The sequence below is a fragment of the Octopus bimaculoides genome, chromosome 24 (genome assembly GCF_001194135.2).
Source record: "Octopus bimaculoides isolate UCB-OBI-ISO-001 chromosome 24, ASM119413v2, whole genome shotgun sequence".
Lineage (NCBI taxonomy): Eukaryota > Metazoa > Mollusca > Cephalopoda > Octopoda > Octopodidae > Octopus > Octopus bimaculoides.
In genome coordinates, this window is record NC_069004.1 from 22,353,721 (window position 1) to 22,367,781 (window position 14,061).

The following is a 14,061-nucleotide window of genomic DNA, read 5'->3' on the forward strand; positions in this document are numbered from 1 at the left end:
GTGAGAGAGACAGTAGAAACATAAATCAAAAGAAAAGTTCATACATAAATACATAGACACAGCAAGTACTGGACGTCAGTTTCACTTTTCATTACCACACAAGGATAAAATTAACTCACAAATGGCTAAGTACTCCACAGACATGCATAACATTAACGTAGTTCTCAGGGAGATTCAGCCTCACACAGAATATGACAAGGCTGGCACCATTGGTGTTATATTACTTTCTATATTCTGTAACTGTCACAATATACTTTTCTAGGCCTGAAATTTTTGTGGGAGAGGGCCAGTTGATTAGATCGACCTCAGTACACAACTGGCACTTAATTTATCGACCCCGAAAGGACGAAAGGCAAAGCTGACCTCAGCAGAATTTGAACTCCGAATGTAAAGACAGGCAGTCATAATATACAAACATTTCTCATGGCACCAGTACACTGTTTACAGATGCTTACACTTTTTATGTTTTCTGTGAATTTTTCATAGGTCCAGCTAGTTATCATTATTACACCAATCTGGATTTATGCTATGATGTAATCCATGAATGCATCAATAAAATGCTACCGATACAACTGTAGTAAATTTTAAACTCTACTTGAGTTCTTCTCTTATACATACACCACATCTGGAATTGAGCCAAACTCAGATCTATGGTTTATATTCAATTAGGCATTTATTTATATACATACCTGTAGTACAGCAATATTGAGGTGGATCTGAAATTGAAGCACATATTTGTGTTTTGTTTCCTGACACAAACAAGACTAGCAATTGAAAGAGTTATACAACCATGGGTAACGCAAGTAAGATTCCTCTGCTATATGGAACCACCAATTCTTTGAGTTTTCAGACCTTTCATTTTAGTATTTGATGGACAATTCAGGTTTTCAGAATTGCAGGCAATGCTTCTGGTACTGACCACCATTCACTTATATTCCCAATCATCAGTGTTTATATTCTAATACTTATGAAGGTAGCAAGCTGGTAGAATTGTTAACATGCTGGGTGAATTGCTTAGCAGCATTTTGTCCATCGCAACATTCTGAATTCAAATTCTGTCGAGGTCGACTTTACCCTTCATTCTTTTGGGGTCGATAAAATAAGTACTAGTTGAGCACTGGGGCTGATGTAATTGACATAAATTGCTGGCCTTGTGCCAAAATTTGAAACCAGTATTCTAAGACTTAAGGTATTTGGTTTTCTTGTCTTTACCTTGTGTGTATGTATGTGTGTGTGTGAGGGAGAGGGAGAGAGATCATGAAACATTTTTTACCAAGAACTAAATCACCATAAAATAATCACTTCCAAAAGCCTGAAATCACCAAGAATAATATTTGATAAGGTGAGATTCTATTCTGAAGCAGCTCACTATTTCCAACTGTTTTGTGTTAAGTATAAATTATTTCCAATTCCTGAAGTTCTATTGTCAGAATCTTTCACCAGTGAAAATCCTTGAAAAATTCAAAGAGAACCATTAAGATACTAATAAAACAGAGCAGGGCCTGTGGCAAACCTAACCACAAATTCAGAGTAAGAATATATCACAATAACATTGGGATGCACAATATTATCAACATGAAACCACAAACTATAAAATTGCAAAATACACATGAAGCAAACAATGTGTATATATCAATGTAAACTAGTCTGAGAGCACCCTTAGTTCTATGTTACAAGCTTCCTCTTTAAAAGATTTTTGAATTAAAACTTTCCACCAAAATACCATGTTAATTTTTGATCCAAACACCAGCTTAATTATGACAAACTTATTTTGATAAATTCTTTATTAACTTCAAAATTAATTGAAATAAAGTCGGTGTATTTCAGCAGAAATATCCTAGTCATATGATTTAGCTTCTAGATCTTTCCATTATGTTTGTCTTAACCATTCTGATACCATCTCCCTAGGACAGTCCTCTAGTTCTGTGTTACAATATTCTTGTTTTAAAGTACTTTAGATTAAAACCTCCTATGAAAATATCATGTTAACTTATGATCCAAACACCAGCTTAATAATGATAAAGTTATTTTCCTAAATTCTTCATTAATTTCAAAATTAATTGACACAAAGACAATGTATTTCAACAGGAATATAATAACTAAAGGCTATTATATCAAATAGACAAATATATTTTCATGTCAGTTCACTATTTATTTACAAGACATTATTGTAACTCATTATAATGCAGTACACAAAATAAGATTGAATAGAAAAACATTAGTTGACAACACCATAATTTTTATGTAAAACTTGTTTAAAATGTGATCAATAAGCATAGAAGTTTTATTAATAGTAAGATGCAAACCCAATTAAATACAAAGCTACATCACATAAAAAATATAACATGAAATCTACCAGGATTCACTATTATATAATTTTAAATCTGATACTGAAGATTTTAACAATTGCAAAATTACTCTCAAGATCCTTTGCCAATGGGCAGACTGTGTCTCATTACAACAGTTTAATTTGCAAAAAGACTGTTGTGAAAATCTCAAAATATCAGATCTAGGAACATTATTATTGTTCCAAATTAAACAAAGGACTAATAAGGAAATATGAAAGATCCTAAATAAAGAAGATCAAACATCAATACAGATCAAGTTTTTAGTATAACATTTTCGAAAGAAAATCTGTTCCCTATTTATATAAATATAAATTTATATGACAAAATAGCAAAAAGGCACATTTTACATCAGAATTTCAGGAAAAATTGATTGGATGGCCAAGAAACAGTTTTTCCATACATCATCCTGTGATGCACCTGGATGCATCATCAGTGTTTTCTGAGGTCATTGTGTGGTTTGGCTCTTTCAACAATCAGACACCTTCATCCAAGTAATCCAGCCCCATCCTTATTCATACTATCCCCTTCAGGGCTCACATCCCCTGATCCATATTCACCTTGAAGCAACCTCTACTGCTTCCATAGCTGGCAGAAACCTGACTCTCCTTTCAAAGTTCTTCCCAGTAGATATTGGGCCTCATATGCAAACAATAATCAAAGAATCTATGAGAGGATGCCATGCTCATAAATCTTTGTCTTAAATTTACCAGGGACACTTGGCTTTTCTAGAGTTGATAGCCAGGCTTACAATTCTTGGTTGGTACAGACAGCTGCTGTGGCTATCTCTAGTCGCCTTTCCCAGTGACACAAGAGAGAGAAACATTGTCTGCAGCAGTGCTTTTCAACCATTTTTCATCTTATGGACCCCTTTGATTCTTTTTACTCAGATTGAGCCTCATAGCCATTCGATGCTTTAAAAATCTCATATGTGTAGAATTAAATATTATTAGGAACTGTATAAAAAAATTTGGTGTAGTGTGGAAGTATAACCAGTCTATTGCATATAAATTTTAACAACAAAAAAAAAAAAACTCATATGGACCTCCAAGGGTCATGTGGACCTTAGTTGAGAACCATTGGTCTACAGTAATTTCTCAGTTAAAAATGATATTGAAAATGCTGTGAATAATATAAATTTATTCAAGAACATTTCCTCAGCTATGGATAATTTCAAACTTTGTATAATAGGAGTGAAGACTGTTTGCCAACATAACATCACAGTCCTGGTTTAGGATGAATGTTGCTGAAATTTAGCCCCAGGAGACAGCTGGCTGTATGACATGATCTGTGTCCTTATATTTTCGAACACCCCTACTCAGCTCAAAACAATATCTGTGTATCATGATTTCCGGGTTATTTCCCTTCATCAGCACAGAATAATTGTTCAGCTAGAGGTTAATTTTTTATTACAGGCACAAGGCCTAATTACAGAGGGGACATACAAAGACATGCGGGAACATAAAACATATGAAGGATGATTGTGAAATGAATAAAATTACAATGCAAATGAGACAGCCATCTCACTCCCACTGCGAGATGAAGCCATGGAGTCCTTTTCCTTAAACCTTTACATTTTACATAACTTCTAGCCTCGCTCCAAGGCGAAACCGCAACTTCTCTCTTCGCTTTTACCCAACAATTATAAACCTTTTAAACAAATGTTCATACAGGACTTAAATATTTCTTTTCCTTTTTAAACTAAAAGTCACCCAAATGTTTATTACAGTATTTAACAAAAAAATCTTTTAGAAAACCTGTTCATTCAGCAATTTCAAAAATTTACTTTTTTTTTCTTTTTCCATGAAAGTCCAAATAATTTTTTCTCAGTTACAGTCTTTACAAAATTATAATGACTTACCACTTCTGTCTCTCTCAATGTCTTTCAATTCTGCAATCCTTTTAAGTTGGGTTGTTCTATCTCACTATAAGTTTTCTTTTTGTTTGTGTCTTTCTTGTTGTCTCTTTTTGTTTCTATTTTCCTGCTGTTTTGTGTGTTCTTGTATTTTCGTCTCTAAGTCTGTGTGTTTGTGTATTTGTGTGTCTGTGTGTTCGTTTGACTGTAACTCTATGTGTTTTGTCTTTGTGTCTCTGTTTTTAGGTTTCTGTAATTCTGGGTTGTCTCATTTCTGGTCTGAATGACTCTCTACTTTAAATTCCTTTGCTGGTACTTCCTCTGGTAAATTTTCTCCATTTCTCGTCGTGGGTTGAGTTTCTTCTTCCATTCCTTTACTCTTCTTCAATTCCACTGACATCGATGACTTTCTTCTTTCTCTTTTCCTGGGTTTTACCTCCGCAAAATCCCCATCCTGTTCTGTTTTCTGTTTCTGCTTTTTTTCTACCACCATATTTTCCTGAACACTCTCTTCCACCATTTCCAGTGCTGCATCCGTAACATTTTGGGGGTCTCCCCTCCGACATCATTTCCAGTTTTTCACCGTTTGGCAATTCCAAAGTTTCTGCCATTTCATCGTAATATTTTGGGCTTATTGCACAGATTATTTCAATACCATACCCCACCAATTCAATTGTTGTGTTCTGCTAACTATGCCAATCCTCAGGTTTTCTCCATTCTTCCTCAGCTCAGAATTAAAAGTTGTGGCTATTACCCATTCTGGGTCTATCGACGGTGGGATTCTTCTCACCCTCACCCTGACGATTCTTTTGCCCCAACAGTTCGGCATCAAGGTCCATTTTACTCTGTTAACATTGTGTTGCTGGATTTTTTGCCTCCTCTTCTGAAAGGAAGGTTACTGCTATAGTTCCGTATCTTCTTCCTCTTGTAAAAAGCGTTATCTTTTCTCCCATGTTCACCACCAACATTTCCTCTATCTCCTCCTGCGGCGCGTGTTCTATTCTCCCATTTTCATTTGAAAATGTTCTGAATATTACCGTCTTGCTTTCCATTTTTCTTTTTTCCTCCTCTGGCAGGGTCATTTTTATGTTTGACCCTTCTTTTTTTACATTCTCACAATATTTAGTTATCTTCTCTTCATTCCACTCCACCATCTCCAGCTTCAGCACTGGGTCTATGGTATCTCGACCTCCAGTAGCTTCTGCGTAACTTTTCATTTTTTCAATTGTTTCACTACCACTCAACGATGGTGGCTTCGCATGAAAAAATTCCGCTTAGTATTCTTCAATAAACATCAAAATTGTTCAGCTAGATGTGGCACTGCTAAATTCCCGTTCGAAATATATAGTTTTCAAAGTGACATGTAGTCACTGACCTATAAATTAGAAAATTACTACTTTTAAATCTCACAATGAGAGACATTCAGCAACAGTACTTTGGAGTAAAGACTGTTTGCCAACATAGCATGGCAGTCCTGGTTTAGGACTAATGTTATTGTAATTTAGTCCCAGGAGACATCATCTCCAGCTGGCTATACGACATGATCTGTGTCCTTATATTCAGACTTTGTTCACATGTTATATAAAGAACAACATATATGGAAGTTTAGCAGACTAGTATGATATTACTGCTTATATATGATATTTAATTTCTTGACTTGTCAATATGCAAGCTCAGCCCTAATGTCTTGAATAAGGATCCTAACTTTCACCTCAAACAGAAATATGATGGAAAAAAAAAGTATTGAACTTAAATTCCTCTACACCAGACTATTAGATATAACAGTACCAATCAAACTGAGGACAAATTCTGAGATCTATTTAAGTGTGAAGCCAACAACAAAATATAAACAAAACAAAACTGTACTTAATAAGATCCTCAAGCTAGTTCTTGTTTTTCCTCTGACTAGGAAACCAAGTATCTCCTTTACATCAGCACACTTGTTTCTGGCCTCTTTTCTGGTACCCACCTCTCTCTCTCACTAGGTAACCATGTACCTCCTCTATAGCAAGACACCTGCTTATCTCTTTGTCTCTTTGTCACACTTCTAAACTTTCATCTTCTGACACAAGTTCCCCTCCTCAAATGCCCCTGTCCCCTCCCATAATTCCTTGTCTTGCGAGTTACTTGGTTATCCTGCCAGTGCTGGTGCCACGTTAAAAGCATCCAGTCCACACTGTAATGTGGTTGGCATTGGGAAGGACATCCAACTGTAAAAATCATGTCAAACCTAACCTTGCTCTGTGGGGTGGTTGATGTTAGGAAGGGCATCCAGCCAAAAATCCCTGCTAAAATAGACACAGTAGCCTACCTGGCTGGCTCCTGTCAACCGTCCTACGCATGCATGCATGGAAGATGGACGTTAAATGATGATGATGATGATGAAAAATGATCAGCAATATGTTTGTTAATGTGGAAAAATCCAAATAGATCATGGAAAACATACTTGAAGATGACAAGAAATTCACCAAAATTAAGCAAAATAACACTAATAATATTACTCAAAATTAAACTGGAAAAATGATTTTGTGACACTAACATTCAAACAGGATGTGTCTGCTTATAGAGGCATTATTGTTCCAAAACAAACATAAAGGACTGATAATGAAATAGAAAAAAATTCACTAGAATGTTCCTCATGCCATTCAGTAACAACTTTAGCTGTATGAATTGGTGCATTATCATTCTGAAAGATTGTGTTTCCCTCTGGAAAGAGTTCCGCAACCATAAGATGAATTTGATTAGATAAAATGTCTTGACTATTAATTCTGCCATGAAGGGAAACCAGATCATCACAAATCCTCCTCCATGTTTAACAGTTGGAAGAAGGCAGTCTGGGTTAAATACTTCTTTTGGCTGTTCCACACGCACACTTGACTGGTGGTCAGAAGGATGACTTATCCGAGAAAATAACATTCTTCCACTGCTCTAGGACCAATTCTGTAGGTTTTCACTCCACTCTAAATGCTTTGCAACGTTTGTTTTTGAAAGTAGTGGTTTTCTGATTGTAGCCCTCCCATGAAATCTGGCTTTGTGCAGCTCCTGGCAAACAGTTTTTGTGAAACTGGATTCTTGAGGTGGTCATTAAGCTTTGCAGTAATTTTGGGAGCTGTACTACTGTGATCCTTTCTAACAATTCTCGAAAGAGTCCGACGGTCCCTTTCTGAAAGTTTTAGTTTTGTTTTGATGGAGGTTTTCCCCTCTTTCTCAAAGGCTGTCATTACTTTTGAGACTGTACTTCTTGATACACCAAACATTTTGGCTGATTTTGTTATGCTAGCACCTGCTATATGGGCACCAACAATTTGACCTCTTTGAAAGTTCGATAGATCTGTCATTTTAATTACCTTTTTCTGATGATATCTGAAAAGAAACGGCAATTTTAGCAAAACATATTAAGCAATGCTAATAATAAATAAAAAAGAAAACATAAAAATAAACAAGCTTTTGACAGTTTTATAGATATTTCAAAATTATGATGCTATGATGCTAGGTGTTTCCATTATTTTGTCCAACCCCTTTACCTACTCCTTTTCTACATATCTTTGTTATTAATACCTTAGTCTTTGCTAAGTTAACTTTGAAGCCTTTTGATTCCAGATTTGGCTTCCACTCCTGGAATTCCTATTTTAATCTTATCTACAAATTCAACAAGGTCATCAGCATATAGGAGTTCCCGTCGGCATTCAGTCTTAAACTCCTCTGTTATGGCCTGTTGGACTATAAGTACAAAGTAACTTAGAACCAAGCCCTAGAGGACATCTACCTGCACACTGAATTTGTCACTAGTTGCTAACTCTCACTTTGCTGGCAGCATCTCTATACATGGCTTGTATGACTCTCACAAGCCATTCACCTACTCCGAATTTCCACAGTGATCACCAGATTACAAAGTGAGAGACCATGTTAAAGGCTTTCTCTAGGTCAACAAATGCTAGAAACTTTTTCTTACTCATAGCTAAGTACTTCTCCATAGCTAAGTACATCTCACATGTAAGATGGCATCAATACTACTTGTTCCTGGCACAGACTCAACTAGACTAACTCTCTTTCTATTCAATTGAGCTATAACTCTTCCTATAACTTACATGACCAAGTTCATTAATTTGATACCTTTGAAATTATGTTTCTCTAAGATATCTTCTTTAAGCTTGTAACTATGATGCTGCTAGGCTAATCTTTGGGTATGACACCTTCCTGTGCAACCTGATTGTCTATATGCTTAACTAGCTTGATTTCTACTCCTCCAGATATTTTAAGCATCTCTGCAGTAATTCCTGGAACAGGGGCTTTTCCTGACTTTATATTCATAATTACTTTATTATTTACCCTGGTAGCTCATTAGAGGTAGTAGATAATTTCTGCTACCTACAGGACTAAATTAGTTGTGGGGAGGATGCATGGAAAGTGTAATAGCAAGAATAAGAATAGAATGGAGGAAATTCAGAGAGCTGTTCTGTTGGCCACAAAAGGTTTCTCTCTCAAAGATTAGAAAGGAATGATGCTAGTATGCTCTGCTGGATGTGCAATGTAAGTGTACATGTTTAACAGAGTGCCAGTCTTCTGAGAGCTAAGTTAGGCATAAGAGGAATTTGTTGCTGGATGCAAGAGAGGACTGCACTGGTTTGGTCATGTGATTTGGATGGATGCTAACAGTTCCATAAAGAAATGCTGATCTCTCAAAGTGGATAGAACATATGGGAGTGGGAGACCCAGGAAGACATGGGATGAAGTACTGAAGAATAACCTCAGAACACTGAACTTTCAGGTGTGATGACAAAAATCCAAGATAGCTGGCGCCTGGCCATACTCAAGAAGACCCACACACCATAGCAGAAGTGTTTTAAACCGATCCTTATGGTGGTATAAAGCACTCGTTGTGGTGCCATGTAAAAGAACCTGTGTGGTGCCACATAAAAGCACCTGTGTGGCAACATGTAAAAGCGCCCATGTAGCAACATGTAGAAGTTCCCATGTGACGTCATGTAAAAGCGCCCATGCAGTGCCATATAAAAGCATCCAGCACACTCTGTGGTATGGTTAGCATTAGGCAGAGCATCCAGCCATAGAAGCCATGCCAAATCAGACTGGAATCTGGTGCAGCCCCGTGGCTTGCCAGCTCTGGTCACACCATCCAACCCATGCTAGCATGGACAATAGACATTAAATGATGATAATGCTGTTGATGATGATTATAGTTTTGTTTATGAGAATGTCCCACTGCTTGGTTGACACTGTGAAAACCCTCTTTCTCCTAAATATTATCCATATTTTATAGCCTTTCATAGTAATATTTCCATATTTCTTTCTTTTCAGAAACACCAACTGCAGGTGTGCTATTATTTATCCATACACATTTCTCATTCACATGTAAGCCCATTCTCAGTTCTTTTTGGTACATTGTCTTGCGATTTGAAATATCTCATGTTTTTGATCCTCGTATCATAGAATACTGGAAAACCTCTTACTTTTTGCTTCTCCCCTTGCTAAAAACACCTGTCATCTAGCTTCTCTTTCAGCTACTGGTATAGCACTCTGCTACCCACTTTCTTCCAGTCTTTCCAAACCTGCCACTTTGTTTTTATGGCACTATACAACTTTCTGAGGAAGAACTTGCATTCGAAGCATCAAAGACACTCCTGCTTTCTAAAACTCATTGAGTATCAAATTAATAAAGAAGTATACTTTGTTTCTACTTTGCTTTCTGTGTTGTTTTCATTGTTAAGTTTGAATATTATCTATCTATAAACACACATACAAGCACACTTATATTTGCCTGTGTGCCTGCTAGCCTGCCTACCTACCTACTTACCCACCCACCTACCTACCTACCTACCTACCTACCTACCTACCTACCTACCTACCTACCTATCTATCTATCTATCTATCTATCTATCTATGTAACAATACAGCACCAAATGATAATCAAAACTAATGAAAATACTGGTGCAAATTAAAAAACAAAGTAGATAATAAATAAGCACACATGAAAACAAACTCAACAGCAACTGTAGTAGTTAATGGTCCAATAACTTTATTACTTCAATAATATTAGTATATCATCTCACCTCTACTCATCTCTGAACTTTATTAATACATAGCTTAATATCAACTGCCATTGTCTTATACTTCCTTTAAACCAACAAAATTTCAAACACTTCTTTTGTCTCATTACTCATCTGCGTTTCTATTGATTTTTCAAATCATATAAACATAGCAATGACTGTAGTTGTTGTTGGTGGTGTTAAACCCCTGGTCATCTCTGATCAAGCAAGCCAGTGATCAAAAGTACTCCATTTGAAATGACTGGTTTTTTTGTATGCTTATGACACCAATGTGTCCTTCCGTTTTTTAAAGAGGCTAGGATGCAAATTAAGAGAAATTTAGCCACTATTTCTAGCAGGATGAGTGAGCATGTACAGGGTCATTTGATGTTTGATAGAAATAACATCAGTGGTAGTGGTCTAGTAAAGATGGTGGAGGAAATGTTTGATATACTAACTGAACTAAGGTGTCTCTGTTTAGCTAAGCATCTACATTAATTTTTGATTGAAATCTATAAAAGAATATAATAGAAATAATAATAATAATAGCAATATTTTCAAAGATATGGAAACAAAATACAAAGAATATTTAAAAAGTATGAAAAATGTGAACCATGGAAATAGTAGCAGAAAACAAAAAAAGAAACATGAAGAATAACAGCAGCAACAATATTTAATTAAAAACTCATGTCTTTCAATAGTTTCATATTTGAAAGTCTTAAAACTTCATTCTTCAGTATTTGAATTTACAGCTTGCTGTGGTGAAATCTACTTTTTAACCTTTTGTTTGCTGGTTTTACACTAAGTTAGTGTCTCTCCCAAAGCTTGTTAGTGTGAAGACTGAAAAGTGAGGAGGGTAAATTGTCATCATCATCATCATCATCATCAAACATCTGCAAGTTTATTGAGACAGATTCTTTACAGCTAGATGCCCTTCCTGTCACCAACCCTCATCTTTTTCCAAGAAAGGTAATATTTCTCCCTAGTCAAACATGTTCTTGCAGAATATTGGAAATGAACAACATTGCTTGTATGATGGTGACAATCATTTTACAATTATCCTGTGATGTCAGGACAAGAAAACACAAACATACACACGCACTCACAAGGCCTTGGTCATCCTGGGGCAATGGTAGAAGACTTACCCAAGGTGCTATGCAATAGGACTGAGCTGGAACTATGGGGCTACGAAGCAAACTTCTTACCACACAGCCACACCTGTGTTTATGAATGTGTGTGTTTGTGTATATACATATATATGAACCATTTTATGTCAGTCTATCACATCATTAGTAACTGCTAGAAGGACTTGTGGAAATTCTACAGATCTAAATAAAACTGTTATATGAGACTTAATATTTCATCCCATTGTGAAGTTTGTTTAAAGTGTAACAAACATATTTTGTGATAAGTAGAATAGTATTATAGACCTTTCAGCTCCTGAACCAGCAACAAAGCTTCTATATTAAAGAACTCAAATTCAATTTTTACTCATAAAACAGTTTAGAGCAAATATAAATATTATGGCATGCTTTGTCCCTGAAGACAAAACCATGTATTATACAAAAGGTTAAAATGTATCTATAGATATAAAAAATTTAAACAATAGGAAATTATCAATTTTTAATCATGTTTTTTTACAGCAATTTATAAAAATAAACAGGTTGATAGTTTTACTTGGTATTTCAGTATTTCAGGGTCAGGACCCCTTCCTCAGGAAATCTTTGGAGGAAAGTTGTTATTCACTGATTTCTGTGTCTTGTGTGTAAGTGTATTTGATATGTGTCACTATAAACAATTGGCCATGTGCAACTCTGACCAATTAATTATTAATAAGTGGTGTATATTTCTTAATTAAAAGACCTTCTTTTAGTCTCAAATTCCCAATGTTTCTTTCTGTAGCATCAATGGAAACTTGGATGTCTTAGGTGTAGCAACTATTTTTGTAGATGATTTTTGGCAGAAAATCATTAGCATAGAAGTTAGATGTTGTTTCTCTATACCCCTCTGTCCCTGCAATCCCAGTTATCAATTTATTAACTGAACATATTGTCTCCTCTCACAACTTTGGGCTCACATCTCCAGATATCCATGAACCATTAGCTACTATAATGGACAACACCTTCTTCTGGTTCAAAGGGTCTATTTACAAACAAATCTCTGGACTGCTGATTGGGGTTAAATTTGACAGGCCTACTAGCCATAATGTACATGGACCAGCATTCAACAGCTATCAGTCCTGCACCTTTTTCATCAGGTGTATGGATGACATCCCCATATTAACATCATTACACGAAGAGACTGATAAAATTATACAATATGTTCAACAGTATCAATGAACATATAAAATTTGAAGTGGAACACCTTGATAACTGCTTATCTCTAATTAATTTTGAATCCAAAATCACAGAAAAGCAGCATACAAGGGTCTATTTGTACATTATAATTCATCCTTACCCATCAAAACTAAGATGACCTTCATTAGAAATATGATTCATAAGATACACAGTAAATGTAGCAAGGCAGGAAGCAAAAACACCAACACCATACAATCCAGAAAGATCCTAATAAAGAATGGCTATTCATACCCTTTCACTAAATACTAGCACATCGCCAGACCATCTAACAAAACCCACACATCCAAAGACAAGATGTTTTTTGAAACAGCAACATTTTAATGGAAAAACAACAGCTGCAATCCACTGTACAATCTATGGAAAAATAACTGCTACAGTCCACCATATGATTTGTAGGGAAGGATTGAATATATGACTGGCACACTCCAGACTTTTTGCTGAGGAGAGTCCTAACTGAAAACAAACCAATCAAACTCATGACTGTATGATCATGAGCCAAATATTCTAACCACTAAGCCATGTGTCTTTACAATAAAAAATACACATTGCATATTAAGAACAGCTTAGAGCTGCATGTAGCCAATTGGTTACTATAGCAATGCATATCAAATGCACACACTTTACAGGACAGAGAAGTCAGCGAATAACAACTTTTCTCCAAAGATTTCCTGAGGAAGGAGTCCTAATTCTGAAATATTGAAATACCAGGTAAAACTATCAACCTGTTTTATTTTTATAAATTGCAATGTTTTGTCTTTAAAAAAATATATCTAAAATCATTTCTATATATATATGAGACAATGCTTCATGAAAACTAAAGTAAATTATTAGTTATTTCTTTATTTTGATAAATGAAGCTTGCTTATATTTAGACTCTATTTTTAGAATTCCAGTTTATATTGTCACATTTTTTCAATTTTTGTGGTGCACCTAGCTACATCTCATGGTACACCTGTATACTGTTTGAGAACTACTGCTCTACATGGTTCCACTACCTGCTAGAAATAGCAGCAGAAGGCTCTCAACATTGGATATTGCTGCAGAAAACACTATGATTAAAAAAAACTCAAGATATCCATGGTTGGAATGCCTTTGAGCATAGTTCTACTTAATTAGAATCAACTTGGGGTTAAACAAGAACTATATATGGTTTCAAAAAACTAGCAATATAAAGGAAAGGTATACAATAAATAAATGGATTACTTCTAAGCACAAATGTTGAATAAATATCGGTGCAGATGTAGCTATGCAGTAAGAAGCTCGCTTTTGACCACGTGGTTCTGTGTTCAGACCCACTGTGTCTGAACACAGTATAGTAGAAGACCATGGGCAAGTGTCTTCTACTATAGCCTTGGGCCGCCCAAAGCCTTGTGAGTGGATTTGGTAGACAGAAACTGAAAGCCTGTTGTATATGTGCACGCATATATATATATATATATATATATATATATATATATATA